Source organism: Macrotis lagotis, chromosome 1 (assembly GCF_037893015.1).
Source record: "Macrotis lagotis isolate mMagLag1 chromosome 1, bilby.v1.9.chrom.fasta, whole genome shotgun sequence".
Lineage (NCBI taxonomy): Eukaryota > Metazoa > Chordata > Mammalia > Peramelemorphia > Peramelidae > Macrotis > Macrotis lagotis.
Genome location: NC_133658.1, coordinates 780939838 through 780958994, shown reverse-complemented (window position 1 = coordinate 780958994; position 19157 = coordinate 780939838). Strand labels below are relative to the sequence as shown.

At 34.8% G+C, this 19157-nt stretch overlaps 1 long non-coding RNA gene across 2 annotated transcripts in view; it reads right to left on the bottom strand.

The window, feature by feature from the left end:
• The window catches only part of LOC141488280 (uncharacterized), a 49726-nt gene that overhangs the window by 16877 nt on the left and 13692 nt on the right, over positions 1-19157 (bottom strand). For both annotated transcript variants that reach the window (XR_012468628.1, XR_012468625.1), the window contains exon 3: positions 14443-14487. This is a non-coding gene — a long non-coding RNA (uncharacterized LOC141488280). The remainder of the gene's footprint in view (positions 1-14442; positions 14488-19157) is intronic.

Here is a 19157-nt window from a genome sequence, read left to right as displayed (position 1 = left end):
AAATTGCTGTAGTCTCATTGCTAAAATTTTATTTAAGATTTTTGCATCTGTCAAGGAATTTGAAATTGAATGAATGTCCAACAGTTGTGGAGAGGCTTAATAAACTGTGGTATATGTATGTGATGGAATATTATTGTTCTATTAGGAAACCAGAAGGGATAGGAATTCAGGGAAGCCTGGAAAGATTTGCACAAACTGATACTGAGAGAGATGGAAAAGAACCAGAAGAACATTGTACAACCTGAAAGCAATTATGGGAATGATGATCGATCTTAACAGACCTGCTCATACCAACAGGGCAACAATCAGGCACAGTTTGGGGGTATTTGCAATGGAGAATACCATCTGTATCCTGAGAAAGAATTGTGGAGTTTGAACAAAGACCAAAGAGTATTACGTTTAATTTTTCTTTTTTTTTTTAGGTTTTTGCAAAGCAATGGAGGTAAGTGACTTGCCCAAGTCCACACTACTAGGTAATTATTAAGTGTCTGAGATTGTATTTGAACTCAGGTCCTTCTGACTCCAGGACTGGTGCTCCTGTGCCACCTAGCCACCCCTACTTTTAATTTTTTTAAAAATGTTTTTATTATGTAATTCTACTATATATCATACTTTATGTTTCTTCCTTAGGGATATGATTTCTCTCTCATCACATTCAACTTAGATCAATGCATACCTTGGAAACAATGTAAAGACTAACAAACTGCCTTCTTGGGGGGAGGGGGAAGCAAGAATAGGGGAAAAATTGTAAAATTCAAAAATAAAAGCTTTCTAAAACCAAAAAAAAGATTTTTGCATCAGTGTTCATTAGGGAGATTGGTCTATAATTTGCTTTGTTTTGGTTTTTCCTGGTCTAGGTATCAATACCAAGTTGGTGTCCTAAAAGGAGTTTGGCAGGACTCCTTCCTCTCCTATTTTTTAAAAATAGTTTATGTAGAATAGGAATTAATTGCTCCTTAAATGTTTGGTAGAATTTACTTGTAAATTCATCTGAACCTGGAAACGCTTTCTTAGGGAGTTTAGTAATGATTTCTTCAATTTCTTTTTCTGAAATGGGATTATTTAAGTAAATTATTTCCTCTTCTATTTATCTGGGAAGTTTGTGTTTTAAATATTCATCCATTTCACTCAAGTTGTCCGATTTATTGGCATATAGTTCAGCAAGTAGTTATGAATTATCTCTTTAATTTCCTCCTCATTAGTGATTAGTTCATCCTTTGTATTTTTTGATACTGGTTATTTGGTTATCTTCTTTCTTTTTTAAAATCAGATTAACCAAAGGTTTGCCTATTTTATTGACTTTTTCATAAAACCAACTCTTAGTTTTAATTATGAGCAATGGTATTCTCGCTTTCCATTTTATTAATCTCTCCCTTATTTTCAGAATTTCTAATTTGGTATTTAATTGAGGTTATTTAATTTGTTCTTTTTCTGGCTTTTTTAGTTCCATACCCAATTCACTGATCTCCTCTTTCCCTATTTTAGTCATATAGGCATTTAGAGATATAAAGTTTCAAACTGCCTTTGCCGCATCCTATAAATTTTGGTATGATGTCTCATTATTATCATTTTCTTGATATAATTATTCATTATTTCTATTATTTGCTATTTGATTCATGCATTATTTAAGATAAAGTTCTTTAATTTCCAATTTGTTCTTAGTTTATCTTTCCCTGACCCTTTATTATATGTAATTTTTATTGCATCATGGTCTGAGAAGTGTTTATTTATTATTTTTATCTTTCTGCATTTGATTTTAAGGTTTTTGTGCCCTAGTACATGGGCAATTTTGGTGCCATGTACTTCCAAGAAAAAGGTATATACTTTTCTATCCCCATTAAGTTTTCTCCAGGGGTCTATCATATTTATGTTTTTCTAAGATTTCATTCACCTTCTTAACTTCCTTCTTGTTTATTTTGTTGTTAGATTTATCTAGTTCTGAGAGGGAGAGATTGAGGTCTCCCATCATTAAAGTTTTGCTGTCTATTCCTCTTATAATTCACTCAACGTTTCCTCTAGGAATCTCAATGCTATACCACTAGGAACATACATGTTTAATAATGATAGAGCTTCATTACCAATGGTGCCTTTTAAGAAGATGTAGTTTTCTTCCTTATCCCTTTTAATGAGTTTGATTTTTGCTTTTACTTTGTCTGAGATTAGGATTGCTACTCCAGATTTCTTTTACATCCACTGAGGCATAATATATTTTGCTCCAACCTTTTCCCTTTTCCCTGTGTGTGTTTCTCTCTGCTTCAAATACGTTTCTTGTAAACATCATATTGTAGGATTTTGATTTTTAATCCATTCTGCTATCCACTTCCATTTTATGGAACAGTTCATCCAGAGCATATTCACAGTTCAGATTACTAATTCTGTATTTCACTCCATGCTGTCTTTCTCCATTTATATTTATCTCTTCTTTTTCTCTTATTCCTCCTCATCAAAACTTTACTACCTTTCTGCTTTGACATTTCTTTTAGGATTTTCACTTTCCATTCATTTTCACATATACCTTTCCTTCCCTTTTATCAGTCCCTTATAACCTCATCTTTCCTGTTTCCTGTTCACCCTTTACTTGTAGATCAAGTTAGATTTTTAAACCCAAGTGGAAATGTCTCTTATTTCTTCACTGGGTTAAATCTATTGAATAGAATTTACTCAGCATCCACATTCTCCCTTCTTTCCTTCTAAAATTATAAACCTTTGTGATCTTTTCCCTTTATGTTCTAATATTATTAATCAGGTATCATCAATCTCAGTTTGATTATTTGATTGCTTGATAAATTCCTATTGTTATGAAGATATCATCACAGATTGTTTACTTGATTATTTGATAAGCAGCATTGACTCAAATTCCTTCAAATTATAATCATTTTTTACCTTACCCCCTTTTCAAGGATCTTTCAAGTACATACAATCCTTTTCATGAGCCAAGTATCATCCAAATCCATATCATTTCTTGAACTGTTTTTGTCCCTCCCCCCCAGGCCTATTTTCTTCACACTTTAACCCCCCCACCCACCCAGAGTATGAACACCTTATTAAGTGAACTGAGGCCTATTGTCTCTCCAGACCCTTTACCTCACCTCCCCACTCAGGGTATACTTTACCCCTTGTTAAATGAAGCACTGGATGTTGATCTAATTGACTATAAGTATCTTGAAGAATTCTAAGTACTGGGAGGCTCTGGAGGTCTCACTGAGAACTTTACAAATGATTGTAAGTAATGGAGACATTGTCTCAAGGTCTCCCAGCTTATGATAGCCTCATTAGACAAGGTGCTTGTGATTAAAGTGAGTCATAGTATAATGAGACACAAGTTGAAGTTAACACTCTTGCATTTTTTCCAGGGCCTTTTGTCTCAAACATAGTGATATTATCTTGGACCTCTTCAATTGAGAGACAAGACCCAATCATACTTATATCTTTTAGGCTCATTCTCTTCCATTATATTCTACCCTCTAACTTTCCTTAGAGAAGTAAAGTTCTAAAGAATTAATTGATATGCCTTCCCTTTTAGGGACCAACATTTGTTTAAAACCATTTTGTTTTTTCAGTCCTCTTTTTCATTTGCCTTTTTTTAAAGTAACCAGTCATATATTTGGCGATCAAATTCTTTGTCCATTTCTGGTCTTTGTGTCAGGAAGTTCTGGAAGCCCTGTATTTCATTGAACAAATATCTTTTCCCCTGACAGTATATGCTGAATTTTGAAAGGTAGTAAGTACATACTGGGTTGTAATCCAAGATCCTTTGCTCCCTGAAATATGTTATTCTAGTTCTTCCAATCCTTCAGTGTTGAGGCTGATGGGTCCTGTGTTAGTCTGATATTCCCTTTGTATTTGAATTGTTTTCTTTTTCTGCTTGCAATATTCCCTCTTTTATTTGAGGGTTCTGGAATTTGTCTATTGCAGCCTTTTGGAGTTTTTATCCTGGGGTCTCTTTCTGGAGGGGTTCTGTGGATTCTTTCAATCATTATATTGTTCTAGTAGACTGGGACAGTTTTCCTTTATAATTTCCTGCAAGATGTTTTCCAAGGTCTTTTGTTGGTTGCTTTCTAGCAGTCCAATGATTCATAGACTGTCTCTCCTAAATCTGTTTTCCAGGTCATTTGTTTTCCCTAGAAAGTACTTTACATTTTCTTCAAATTTTTTCAACCTTTTGAGTTTGTTTGATGGAATCTTGTAATCTTATAGATACATTAGTTTCTAACTGTTCAATTCTAATTTCTAGAATTTTATTTTCTTCAATTATCTTTTGTGTTTCCTTTTCCAGTTGGTTATTTTTGCTTTTTTTGTTTTATAATCCAGGGTTCAATTTCATTTGAATGCTTGTTTTTATTGGTTATTTAATTTAGGACAATAAAAAGAGAACTTTATTCAGTTATTCCCTGAGCATCACAAAATAAAATTACTTGGGAAAAATATCATGCTAAATGAAATAATATTACAAGTAGTTCCATAGGAACAATGTTATATGGGGTGATAGATTAAATAATGTTACAGCTACATTTAGTGATCATTTAGTGGCATTCAGTAACACTATATTAATAATGTCAATTGCATATTGCTAGCCAAGGTAACCTGTTATGTATAGTATTAATGTATATATCTAGGTTATAGATACAAACTGAGTATGCAGAATTATGTGTCGTTTGGTCCCTGCCCACTGACAAACCTACTTGTACAAGTGTCAACATTGGAATTTTTGTTGAGTTTTTTAAGAATGCTGTCAGAAAGCTTGAGTCATCTATCCTACAAAAGTCTTTATAGCACCTATGTAATAATACTAAGAAATTTTCAAATATTTATTACTGATGATCTTGATGAAGAAACTGGACCAAACTCAATCCTCTATTTTTGTGGAAAGGAGCTAATTTTTATTTTCCCAAAGTCTCCAGGTCACTAGATGAGTAAGGAATAGGAAGGAGATGCTCATAGAAATCCATAAGCAAATGAGGAATTATCTTATCTTCCCAAAAATCTTAGAGGAAAAACTGCAAGGTGACTTTTGGCCATACCCCAACCCCAACACCAGAAATGTTTGTATGAAATTAGGAGGATGGAAAAGGCTGTGGCTAACTAGGTGTGTTTTTGAGAAAAATCATCTGAGGACTCCTGCCCTAGACTCTGTGAATATATTAGAAAATAGAATTTCCATTGAACATGGAAAAGTGACAGCACTGGGGAAAAGAAGAGGTTTTGTTTTCTAGAATTGTAAAGAAAGCAGCAAGATATCTGCCATAGAGGACAGGATCCATATTCTCTACCCAGGATTATATTTCTGAAAAAAAATCTGTAATTGATCCAAAATTCTACAGATTCATTGGACAGGAGTAAAACTGGAACAGACCAGAAGGGAGCTAAGTTTGGCAGAACAAAAGGCCTTTCTTTAGATATTTCTAGCTCCTTACTTTCTATCTTCAACCTTAGAGGAGAGTGCCAGAAGTACTTAATGCTTTTTTTGAGAGAGAAAAAAATGTACTTCAGTCTGTTGGGATTTTAACAGCTCTGTCTCTTTGATGAGTTGCCTTCTTTATCATAAGTCCACCAAAGAAATTGTTTCAATATTTTGCCCACAGTTGTTATCATTAGCTGTATTTCCCTCCACCCCATTCCTTCCAACTGTAATTTTTTCTGTTCTCTCTCTCTCTCCTTTCAACCCTTTCCCTTCTCAGATGTATGTTGTACCTGACTACCCTCTGCCATGATCTTCCCTCTCTTCTACCACAAATTCCCCCCCTTCCCTCCCCCCCCATTCCCCCTTAACCCATTCCTTTCATCTCATTTTTCCTCTAGGGTAAGATAGATTTCCTCACCCTATTAAGTGTGTATGTTATTTCTTCTCTGAGCCATCTCTGATGAGAATGAAGGCTCACTCATTCCCCCTTGTTTTCCCCCATTTCACTCCATTGTAAAAGCTTCCTCTTGATTCCTATGTGAAATATCTTAGCCCCTTCTTCCTCTCCTTTCCGTTCCTCCCAGTACTTTTCTGTATCATCCATTGACTCCATCTTTTTGCATCATATCCAGCTCCTCCCTGTGCCTTGTCTATATATGCTCCTTCTAACTGCTCTTATGAATGAGAAAATTGATATGGAGTTTTCAGCATCTTCTTCCCATGCAGGAATACAAACAGTTCAACATCATTAAGTTCCTCATAATTAGTCCTTCTTGTCTACCCTTTCCATGGTTCATCTGAGTCCTGTACTTGGAGATCAAACCTTCTGTTCAGCTCTGGTTGTTTCAATAGGAAAGTTTGAAAGCCCCCTGTTTCATTGAAAGTCCATCTTTTCCCCTGAAAAGGATGTTCAGTTTTGCTGGGTAGTTGATTCTAGGTTGTAAACCAAGATTTTTTGTTTTCCAGAATATCATATTACAAGCCCTATGGAGACCTCAGTGTAAATGTTGCCAGATCCTATGTAATCCTGACTATAGAGCTACAGTAGTTGAATTGCTTATTTCTGGCAGCTGTTAGTATTTTCTCTTTGATTGGGAGCTTTGAAGTTTGACTATAATATTCTTGGAAGTTTTTCTTTTAGGATCTCTTTTAGGAGGTGACAGGTGAATCACCTCAATTTCTATTTTACCTTCTGCTTCTAGGATCTCAGGGCAATTTTGCTGTATTATTTCTTGAAAAATTAAGTCTGGACTCTTTTCCTGGTCATGACTTTCAGGTAGCCCAATAATTTTTTTAAATTATCTCTTCTGGATCTGTTTTCAAGGTCAGTTGTTTTTCCAGTGAGATAGTTTACATTTTCTTCTAATTATTTTTATTTGGTACAGTTTTATTTCTTTCTGGGTTCTCTCAAAATCATCCACTTCCTTTAGTTCCATTTTGCATTTGAAGGAGTTATTTTCTTCAGAGAGCTTTTTTAGCTCCTTTTCCAGCTGGTCAATGCTGCTTTTTAAAGCATTCTTCTCATTTGCCTTCTGTGTTTCTTTTTTCCATTTGGTCTAAACTGGTTTTTAACATATTTTCTTCAGTATTTTTTATATTTCTTTCACCAAGTTGCTGACATGGTTTTCATGATTTATCTGCAATGCTCTCATTTCCTCCTCCTAATTTTTCCTCTACCTCCCTTAATTTCTTTTCAAAGTCTTTTTTGAACTCATCCATAGCCTGAGCCCATTTCCTATTTCTCTTGCAGGTTTTGGATATAGAAGCTTCGATTTTGTCATCATTTGAGTATGTATTGTGGTCCTCCATGGAACCAAAGAAATTTTCTATGGTCAGATTCTTCTTTTTTCTGTTGTTTTCTCATTTCATCAGCCTATGACTGATTCACTGCACTTCCAAGGCTTTGGGGGGGGGGGGGGTTGGGACAATCTACAGGGATCTCAATTCCTCTAGGGTCTTATGAGAGGCTTCAGGTCCTCCCCTCCACCCTGGACCTGTGAGGATGGTCCCTGCTTGGCTATAGTAGTGTAGAAGCCCAAACTGCAACCTGGATTTGGGTGTGGGCAAACAGCTGAGTTCTGCTCCAGGGAGAACAAAGAGATTTCTGCAGTCTCCCCAAACCCCATTAACATCTATGGGCTGAGAGCTCTGGACATGTTGGTGACTCTGCCAACTCCACTTCAGGTTCTCACTTCAGGGCTGCTCTGAGTCCAAAGCTTACTTTGGTGCAATGGGTTATTTTTACTTTTAAGGGAATTGATTTCTTTGCTCAACTTGTCACAATTTTCCTGCATGACTGTCATTTCTTTTTACCATTTTTCTTCTTCTCTTCTTTGGCTTTTAATTTCTTTTTTTTTAGCTCTTTGATGAGCTTTTGTTTTTGAGTCCAATATAGATTGTTTTGATACTTCCCGTTAGTGATTTTTCACTGCTTTCTTCTTCAGATATAGCATTGCTGTCATCTTTGTCTGTAAAGTAGTTTTCTATAGTGAGTACTCTTTTAGCTCTTTTTGTTCATCTTTGCTGTTTTAGTTCTGCTTCTGAGGTGTAGGGAGTATAGATCCAATTTTTCTGGGGCTGGGATCTGATCCCTTGCTTGTTTTGGCCAGGATGTTGCCTATGCAGTCCAGGTCTTGCCTTTGCAAGTGTTTTTTTTTGTCCTTTATGTCCAGGTTCTGACTTAACAGAGGTTTGTTCCTGACCCAGTTCTGTCTTTTACCCCAGTGTTTTCAGGGTTCAAACTTTGTTTAGGGCTGGAGTCTTCCCTTCTGGCTTGCTATCTAGCTGCCAGGACCTCTGCTATTGTTAAGCTATCAAGACTTGGATTCTACTGTGGCTAAAAGCCTCCTGCTGGCTTTCCCTGCTCTCCCACCTCCTGGACTTTACTTTCCATTTCCCCCCAAAGAGACAGCTCTTCACTGAAGATCCTCCACTATGTGTACATTTGAAAACTTCTTTGAAGCTTCTCTTTTTCTTGGTGGGATCTGTAGTGTGAATGTCAGAGTAGAGGCTTCATTTACCTTTGGTAAGGAAAGGCTCCAGGAGCAGGTTAACTTAGTGCCACCATCTTGGCTCCACCCCAGAAATCACCTTCAGAGTTTCTTGTCAAAAACTTTTACAGCAGCAGCAGCAGCAGAAGCAGCAACAGCAGCAGCAGCAGCAGCAGCAGCAGCAGCAGTAGTAGTAGTAATTGTAGTTAATCATGGTGATAATAGCTAGCATTTATATAGTACCTAGGATGTCATTGTGCTAATTACCTCATTTGATTCTCATAACAACCCTACAAAGTAGGTGCTATTATTATACACATTTTACCACTGAAGATACTAAGGTAAACAGAGTTTAAGTGATTTGGTCAAGGTCATAAAGTATCTGAGGCCAGATTTGAACTTAGATTTTCCTGAATCCAAGGCAATTGATGGCCAGTGAAATCATAGGTTTGAACTCTGGAGAGTCAGAGATTTTGAGAGGGAGAGAGAGAGAGAGAGAGACAGACAGACAGAGACAGAGACAGAGACAGAGAAAGAGACAGGCAGACTGTTAGACATAGAGAGAGATCAGAGAACACTTAACTAGGTTTTTATGCATTCAGATCTCCTGAATCAGGTGAACTATAACCTTAGGAGACAAAAGTTCTGATTTTCTTCATCTAGACACCATAACATAAATAGTTCAAAGTTAATTTGGAAGTAAAGAACCTTCTCAGCCCTAGAATCTCCTTCAGTGCCCAGGTTCTTCTCATCATGGTCCATACCTGTTATTATGCCAGTCCCTTTCTCCTATTGATGAGCTCTTTCTGGAAGAGCCCCATTTTGGAGGTAGACCTGGAAAGATTTTGCCTCACTCTCTCCCTTTTGAGTAACATGACTTTCTTTTTCTGGTATTTGTATATGGTGCCTGGGACATAGTAAGGACTTGATTAACTCCTAATGCCTATCTAATTTAATAGTCAGATCTGGCTGATAAACCTCTAGCCACAACACTTGAAAGAACATGTATGAGATAGGGACTCAAAACTGGAAAAAAAATTAGATGTTGTTCAAAAAAGAAAAGAAAATGGAATTTTCATACTATAGCTCAGTGAACTTTACTGATTCCTGGAAACATTTTTGAATATATGATTAAACAAATTGTTAGTGAGCATTTAGAAAAGAAATTGGTGATCACAAAAGGCCAGAATGACTTCAAATCTGGCCATGCCAGATTAAGCTCATTTTCTTTTTTTGATAAGAACATTAAGCTTGTTGACCCGGAGTATTCTGCAAATATAATTTACCTAGATTTTAGCAAAGCATTCCACAAATATTTTATGAAATACCTCATGTAATTCTTGTGGGAAAAAATAGAAATTGGGGTTAAACAATAATGCAAAAGAATGGTTTCAGTGGTTACTGATTCCAAAGACTGTTATTGATGGTTCAATGTTAATAGGAAGGAGTAGATCTGACAATCAGAAGTTGAATCAAGGTCTTCCTTACTCTGAGATAGGTCTTTTACCCAAACACAATGGAATAATCTATAGAATTTCCTATTCATATGCATATGTAGTTTGGCACAGACCATATGTATTATACTTCTTTGACTTGTCCTATTTATTACTTCATCATGACTAATTATTGCTTCATTCTTGAATCAACCACAATGATGTGATGAGATATATACAATCTCATGAAACCTTATTCCTTTTAAATCACTACTTGGTAATACCCCTTTTCTCTACCCTTCATCCTGGTTATGTATTTTTGATGATGTTGTTTATGTATACAGTCACATATACTAAGATATAGTAACATTTTGTAGCTCATGAAACAGGTTTAAAAACATTTAAGGCAGGGCGGCTAGGTGGCATAGTGGATAAAGCACTGGCCTTGGAGTCAGGAGTACCTGGGTTCAAATCCAGCCTCAGACACTTAATAACTACCTAGCTGTGTGGCCTTGGGCAAGCCACTTAACCCCATCTGCCTTGCAAAAACCTAAAAAAACATTTAAGGTGCTTAACTAGGTGACTCAATTAAGGTCCAAAGTTAGGACTCTAACCCATTTTTCTGCAACTAGTCCAGTGCTTTTTCTCTGACCATGAAGGGGTAAATTATTAAATTTTAATAAATAAATAATAATAAAATAAATAATAAATAAAAATAATTTAATAAATGACTCCCTGGAAGACACATTTTAATCAATGGCTCCTGGAAATGTATAAATGGAGTGTTTAGCAACCAAAATTGTTGCTCTTGAAATCAAATAAATAAAAGGTAAAACAGTAATTAACTCAGAAAGTACTGTTAAAAAGGTAGAATGTAGAATGTCAACCAAATATTGGTTAAGTGCTTACTGTGCTAGGCACCATGATAACCAATGGGGATATAAAGAAAAAATATAAATAATTCCTGACCTTAAGGAGTATAGATTGTAATATAAACCAAAAATTCCAAGAGTCTGAGGTTAGGAGGGAGAACATTCTAGGCATGGCAAGGATCATTCATTAGGATGGATGTTCAAAGGCCTGAAGATACATGTGTGAAGAACTGAAAATAGGTCAGTATGACTAAAGCACAGAGAGAGAATAGAATGAAGTGGGGGGAAGCAAGATTAAAATGATAGAAAAGGCACAGGCTATGATGAATTTTAAATGCCAAACTGAAGGAAAAAAGTGGATGTGATTTCAAGATAATAGAGAAATATAAAAAAGAACAATGGGCCCTTGACTGAACTTTGTACATAGAGATAGAATTATCACGACCATGACAATTCAGGTCACTTTCAAAAATATTCGATTCATTTATTTAACAAAATGAAAAACTCTATTTCCATTGTGCCTGATGAGAGATTTAAATATAATCATACCCTTTGATGGATGCTGGTGCCACAAAGTAGCTCAAAGAACCTGTGTATTAGGAATAGTATTTGATTGACTGCTATTTCTGGACATACTTATTTTGTCCTATGAGCCAAGAGAAGTCAATGCTCTCATTTAAGTCCTTTTTTCCTCCCATTTATCATTATATAAACTATCCATCTACAGAAGTGACTGATGCTGATTAAATTTGTATGTAGCAAGAAAAATGATTCATGAACAATAGGAAATAAAATGTGCTGAGGTTCAAAAGCATTTACCTGATTAAAAAAAATAATGCTTTGTTCTCATGCCATGTAAGTGAACATTAATCAAAAGAGTTCCTTCTTCATGGTCTCTTGCCACCACTTATCATTTAATCTTTATAGAAAAAGGGGAGGGGAATACTTGACACTGACAGAATGAGTATGAACTAAAAAAGTAATTAAAAGTTACATTTTATGATGTGGCATTTGAAGTCAGCTTATATAATTGTCACGCCCCCTTAAGCTTAGAATTTTCTGAAGGTTGAAACTAGAAAAATTAACACTGCTTCATGTTCAAAAAAATCTTACAACTTGGTAGTGAGACCATATCGTATACTGCTTTGGTCTGTAATGAACATATCTTGCTTAAACCATATCTGATGCTTCTTGAAGAAAGAAGCTGCAGTCAACATACCTCTATATCCCTGATTTTGCCTGGTACAATTCTAGACATATATTATTACTCAATAAATATTGTCTTTGAAAATGTGTACTTTATTTAGTAGGTAGAGTGCTGGAGTCAGGAAGATCTGAGATTAAATAAGATCTCAGACACTAACTGTGTCACTCAGGGCAATTCATTGAATCTCTATCTGCCTCATTTTCTTCAACTGTAAATAAGAGATAATAACAACAGCTCTCTCACAGAACTGTTGTGAGGATCAAATGAGTTAATATTTGTAAAAATAATTTCTGGTGTATAGTAGACAAAATAGAAATGCTTATCTCCTCTCTCCCCCACATGAGAAAATGCAGGAATCACAAAGCATGGAAGAGAACATAGGAGTTCAATAGAGGCAGAAATAGAAGCAATATTGTCATTAGAAATAGAAGTAATATTGTCATTAGAAGTCTACCTTAAGAAGGAGAAGAAAGAGATTAGGAAAGATAACAAGCCTGGCATGGAGAGACAAAGTAGTGATGAGAACTTTAATTAACCAGACACCTGATGAAACTTACTTGCTGTGCCAAAAACAAAGGATTTACCAATTTCCAGGCTTAGCTTACTGATGATTTCATTATTTAAAAACTGAATGTATCATCAACAACAAATACTAACAATTCTAAGTCATTATCTGTAAGAAGGAAGAAATGGTTGCTAAGGTGGAAATGATTAGAAAATATCATAAAAATATCACTTTAGAATATTTGAAAGAAAAAAATGCTAGCTGGGAGCAGCCTGATAAATACCCAATATTTGTCAGAAGCAAATTTCAAAAAATTCAGAGCAAAGAGAGGTGGAATGCCATAAACTGAAACTCCACAGGAGAAGTTTACCCATAAAGAATAGAAAACTCTGGAAATAAACAGAAACAGACATTAAGGAACAAAAGGAGGTGGCATGATTCTGTCTATAGATGCAAAGAGAATTCACCCAACTTTAATTTTTTAGAAGAAATGTAGAGAAAATTTTAGTAAGTGTGTAATAGAGAATATATACAAAAGAGTGGCATCATCCCATAAGAATAGTTTTAGAATTTCTCAAAATGAGCTGAGGAAAACTAAGGACAACAAAGAATTAAGTTTTTCTTTCCTCTGCTGCTCAGGATAGGTAGAATAATCATAAAAAAGATGAAGAGAAGATAGCACTGATCAAATTTTGGTCTCCTTATGTTTTTGCCAAGGAGGATTGTTAATCAGAAGGAACAGAAAAACAATGATTAATAGGATGGTGAAACCTATCCATGATAAGTTCAAATCACCAGGTTCAGTTGAACTGTCATATGTGAATCCTGAGCTACTCTCTCCATGATCCTTCAAAGATGCAGAAGAGGTGTCACAGAACTATAAGAGGCCTTCTCTGGTCTTCCAGTTATTCATTTTCCCTTTTCTTCCAGAAAAAGAAAGAGCCTGGAATTTGATGACAATAGCCCAATGAACCTGACTTCACTTTTTTAAAAAAATTCTAGAATGTTTGATTAAATTAATACCTTGGGAATATCTATTAAAAAAACTGGCTTCTACAAAGAACCAACACGGTTGGCTTTGTCAAAAACAAATCATGTCAGACTAACCTCATTTGCCTCTTTGACAAGGATACTAGACCGAGGGAATGAAAATTCTACAGATCAACTTTACCTATACTTTATTAAAGCAACTGCTCAAATACCTAACCCCATTCATGTATATAGTATGGAGATATGTGGGCTGACTGCAATACAGTAGATTGAAATAGTCAAATATCCAGATCGCAAAACTAGTCATTAAAGATTTAATATCAACTAAAAAGAAGAATACATCATTGGCCCTGTTCTGTTTAATGTTTTTATCAATGATTTAGATAAAGGTATAGGTGGCATCTCATCAAATTTGCAAACAATTAAGTGTTAAGAAAGATAATGAACACATTTAGCTAACAAGACCAAGATACAAAAAAAAGATCTTGAGAGATTAAAACACTAAAGTAAAACTTATTTGATGGAAATAAGATGAATGTAAAGTCTAATATTTCAGTTAAAATCAACTTCATAAATACAGATGGAGTGGCATGGATCTAAAAAATACATCTGATCAAAGACCTGAGAGTTGTGCAAACTCAACAGGAACAGTCAGGAGGGTGGTCTAATAACAATTAGGCAGTCAATAATTCGACAACCATTTACTAAGAAACATACATTTCAGGCACTATATACCAGTGATGGAAATACAATTTTTTTAAAATCTCTATCCTAAAGATCATACATGAATGAGTGAATGATTGAATGAATTAATTAATGATAAATTATTAAGCATTTACAATGCCAGGCACTATGATAAATTCTGGGAAAATACCAAAAAATAAGACAACCTCTGTCTTTAAAAAGTTTACATTTTAATATGGTAAAAAAAATGTATAAAGGGGTGCTAGAAAATTGGAAGGTAGTGGTAGCTACATGGTGATACTATTTAGAAATGGTCAGGAACTTACTTATAGAAGCAGGAAAGATAAAACAAAAACTCACCTGCTAGTGTGCCCAGGGTATTCCCAGTATCAGATTCCAAAGTTTCTGTAAGAGAAAGATAATAAAGTTGAGAATGATGGCTGAAGTAAATGGTGTAGATATGGACATAAAGATATGTGGAGAGCTTTCTAAACATTCTAACAAAAAAAAAACAACTTAAAGAAATCTTAAGCTCCATTGAAGTGGATACAGTGACCCGAGCTAGGCAAACATTAAAAATACTATAGGAAAATAAATGACTGTTACTTAGGTGTCTCCTGTTGAAAAACTCATTTCTCTAGCACAGAAAATATACTTATTACACTTCAGGTTTGAAACAAATGTAATAGCAGAATGTGTTAAATTCACAGCAAATAGAACACTGAATAGATGCTCCAGAAGATGAGGAAGTATACAATCTAGAAACTCAATGCTCCTATGTGCAAGGACTTTATATGCTAGTTAGATACCAAGCAAGATAACCAACAATATAAAATACAAGGTTACAAGATGAATGAATTTGGAGAGGTACAAGAAAAGTGTCTCATTAGGTTTGAAGTTGTAAAGTCATTATCATAAGGAGGTACCAGGGAAAGGAGATGGGGAAGGTGTCATGGAGGAGGAAATATTTTGATTTGCTTTAGTTTAAGGATGTGAAAGAATTTAAGGCAAAAATGGGGGTCAGGGTATGAATGAAAACTGAGTGGAACTAAAACATGAGGCACAATAGTCTAATACATGTCCATTTTCCCAGGAGTAAAGAGTTTTCTGCAAAAATGTAGTCTGTGAAATGAACCAGGAAAGTTGGGTGGCAGGGAATTGAGGAGGGTCTTGAGGCAGGCAGAAGAATCTAAACTTTGCTCAGGAGCTAATAGAGGAATACTTTTTTGAGCAGAGGAATGACATAAATAGATATTCTAGCAATAGTTTGAAAGTGGATTGGAATGAGAAGAGAAAAAATATATAAGAAAGATATTGCAATACTCCAGTATTGGCAATTCAATCTTATCCTGGGGTAATGGTAGTGAGAATAGGGGAGTGACATAAGACTGTCATAGTGGGATATAAGTGAAAATAACAAGGCTCAAGATGGACTATTTTGGTTGCAAATAACTAGTTTTTAAGTACTCATTCTCTCTGTTAACAAATTGTAAACTAAGATATGAAGACTGAGCTATCCTATTAACCAGAATCACTGTATTAGCTGTTTCTCTTACCTCTGCTGTCTTTTTTTCCTCTCCTCTCCTCCCCTCTCCTCCCCTCCCCTCTCCTCCTCTCCTCTCCTCTCCTCTCCTCTCTTCTTCCTTTCCCTTCCCTGCTTTTCTCTCTCACCTTTCTTCTCCTTTCTTTTCAAAGTATTTTGGGTGTCATTTGATGAAAGATTACTGGTGTGTCAAATTTAATGAATTTTCTTTTAATGCACAAAGAGAAAATTAAGGGATTTAAACATCAGGCGAGGATAAATAGGTTCTTGAGGAAGAGGGAGACCCTCTGAAACCATAGTTTAAGGGAAATTAATTTGGAAGTAGGAAGCATTGTAAAGTAGTGAAACTAAAATTGGAAAACCAATTTGGAGATTATTAAGGAAATGAGGGACTGAACTAGGATAGTAGAAAATGCTCTGCACAGATTTTCATAGACCATATTTAACTTTTAAGGCTTTAGAATTTTGTAACATTTCCTTTTTGTTACTTAAATTTTTTTCATGTCTTCCTGCAGTAATTAGAAATTGAAAGAAAAAACTAAAACTAAAGAAAAAATTTCCTGAAACTAAAATCAATAATGTAGTTAACATTGAATATGAAGTGAAGGACAGAGGAATGTTCAAGATGATTCTGATTGTAGCTATGAAAGACTGAGTAAATGATGGTGACATAAACAGAAATAATGAAATATGAAGGAGAGATGTATAGTGGAAAAGATAATGAGAAATTTGGTTATGTGGAATGAAAGTTGGTTACAGGATATTGAGGTGGAAATGTCTTTAAGGCAGCTGAAGGCATACATGGGAAGCTCAGAAGAGAGTTTAGAACAATAAATATGAACCTGGATATCATCTCTATAGGGATGATAGTTAAGCTATGAGATTGAGTGAAATTTCTGAGGTGGAGAATACAGAAAGGGGATAGAAAATTTCTCTTCATTCTGCCATTTATGGGAGGGAGATATTAATATCCAATTGTCTAACAAAATGCCAAACCTGCTGTTAGTGATTTACTTGAATTGGTTCCAGAGAAAAGTCTTCAAAGGGATGTGAGAACCAAGGAACTCTATGACTTCCAGGGAAGCAACAGAGAAAGGAACTGCACACTTGTAAACCTATGCCTAATCCTGTTCTTAATCATCATGGCTTGCAATTCCAAAGATTGCTGAGAGGGGCCATCCCCTGGTGAGATTATTCTCTCCTGATATAAGGTAATTCCCAGTTGGAATCCTTTTTAGTCTCATTTTGTTTGTATTTCCTGGTATAGTCTAATATGGAGAACTTCTTTAATTTTTCTTTGCTATTTTGCTTGGATAAGTGAGTTTGCCTGCTTTGTTGATTATTTCTCAAGATCTTTTGCATAATTAGTTTCATGAGAAAAGCAAAAACAAGGAATATAAGAGATACCCTCTTCCTTAAGAGTAATTAGAGAAGGGTTTCCCCTTTGAATGAAGACTGATTTGTAATCTAAAATGACAGATATTTGAGAAGGTGATATATAAGCATAATATTTTTTCTAGACTATCTGCAAAGGTGGACCAGACCTCAGGTAATCTTTATCAATGTCAATATGAGTTACATGTATATATTTCCCCTCTCAACAAAGGTTACATCAAATTATCCACTCCAATTAAACTGTAGGCTTCTTAGTGTAGCTTTTTTGTCTATCTGTTTTTGTATTCTCAGTACTTAGCACAATGTCTTGTATAATGGTAAACATATTAGTAAATGTTTTTTGAATTGAGTTGAATTATAGCATGTGAGAATGCCACTTTAACTTGTCAAAAATGCAACTGTCACTGTTTAAATGAAAGAGTCAATATACTATCTTGTAAGCAATTAGCAGTTCTGTTAAACTGTTGCTTTCAAGACAGTATATTATTCCTGTTGATCATTTTTCATGAAAATGGAGTCATTTTATGAATAAGATTGGCCTTGAGACCAGAAATTTTGTTTACTTTCTTTGGGGGCGGGGAATTGATGGACAATGAGAATGAATGTTGCATTATCAGACCTAGTAACATATTTGGGTTTTTTTAAAGTCTTTCCTAAAAGGGGACACTTGCTGAATTAGAGTGTGATATATTCATAAATGAATGAAAAAGTAAAAGTAATAGTCATCAAACTTTTTGTTTTAAAGAAATGAAGTTCTTTTAAAAGACTATTCTAAGAGATCCTGTATTTCTCAAATTTTTCCAATTTTTCAATGTAGGAGACCAATATTCTTTGAATCATTCTATTCCAAAGACATAACTTCTTCCTCATAAGGCCTAGTTAACCATCTTGAAGTTAGTTTTGTTTATTGACATTCAATAAACATTAAACTGATTGCCCTGAGTTGACTTTTCTTCACATAATAGTGAAAAACTTAAATATCTCTCCAAGCGTACTTCAGAGATACTACATGTTCAAGAACATCACAATAAAGAAATTTTCACAAAAATATCACAAAAATCACATGATTTTTAAAACTATCCCAGTATATATAAAATTACTTTTATATTATACCATATTCTATTATGTACAATGATATTATATCTAAAAAAATTAATAAATATTTCTTAATTAAAAATATTTTATGGATAAAAATTCTAATTATCATCTGAGCCTTTAGGTAGTTGCAATCTTTTTGCTGGTTTAGGCTTGTGTTAATGGTTGCTGAAAGGGTGGTGATTGCTGAAGACTGGGGTGACTGTGGCAATTGCTTAAAATAAGACAACAATGAAATTTGCTGCAATAAACTGATACTTCCTTTCACAAAAGGTTTCTCTGTATCATGCAATGCTGTTTAATATCATTTTATACACAGTAGAAATTCTTTCAAAATTGAAGTTAAACTTCTCAAACCCTGCTGTTATTTTATCAGCTAAGTTTATTTAATATTCTTCAATATTGTTGTGCCTCAGGAAATAGGGAGGTCCAAGGAGAGGGACATAGAAATATTGCGTGAGCACATACTGTTGGAAAAATGGCACAAAAATATTTATAGCAGCTCTTTTTTGACATGGCAAAGAATTGGAGATTGAGGGGACGCCCATCAGTTAAGTAATGGAAGAAGGTGGTACATGAATGCTATGGAATACTTTTCTTCTATAAGAAACCATGAGGGATGAGACCTCAGAAAAATCTGGAAAGACTTACATGAACTGATGCTGAGTGAAGTACAAAGGTGGCAAGTTGTTTGATGCAGAGTTGTCACAAACCCTTAATTTGTAAAAAAAAAAAAAAAGCAAAAAAAAGCAAAAAAACCCACAAGAACTATGAAACTCAAAGCGCAATAAAACAAGATCTGACTATTTTTTAAAGAACCTCATCAGATGACATCAAAAGCCACTGCATCCAGACAAAAAAAAAATATCTGATTAGGTAATAATTTAGCCAATGTCACAATGATCTGAATAATAAACATAATAAATAAATAAATAAATAAATAAAATGATATTTAAAGTAGAAACAAGAAGAAAACCCAGCCAACTGTCGCTTCAGAAATCTAGTCAACTGGCTGTATGCATTAGCATATTCCAATATAACC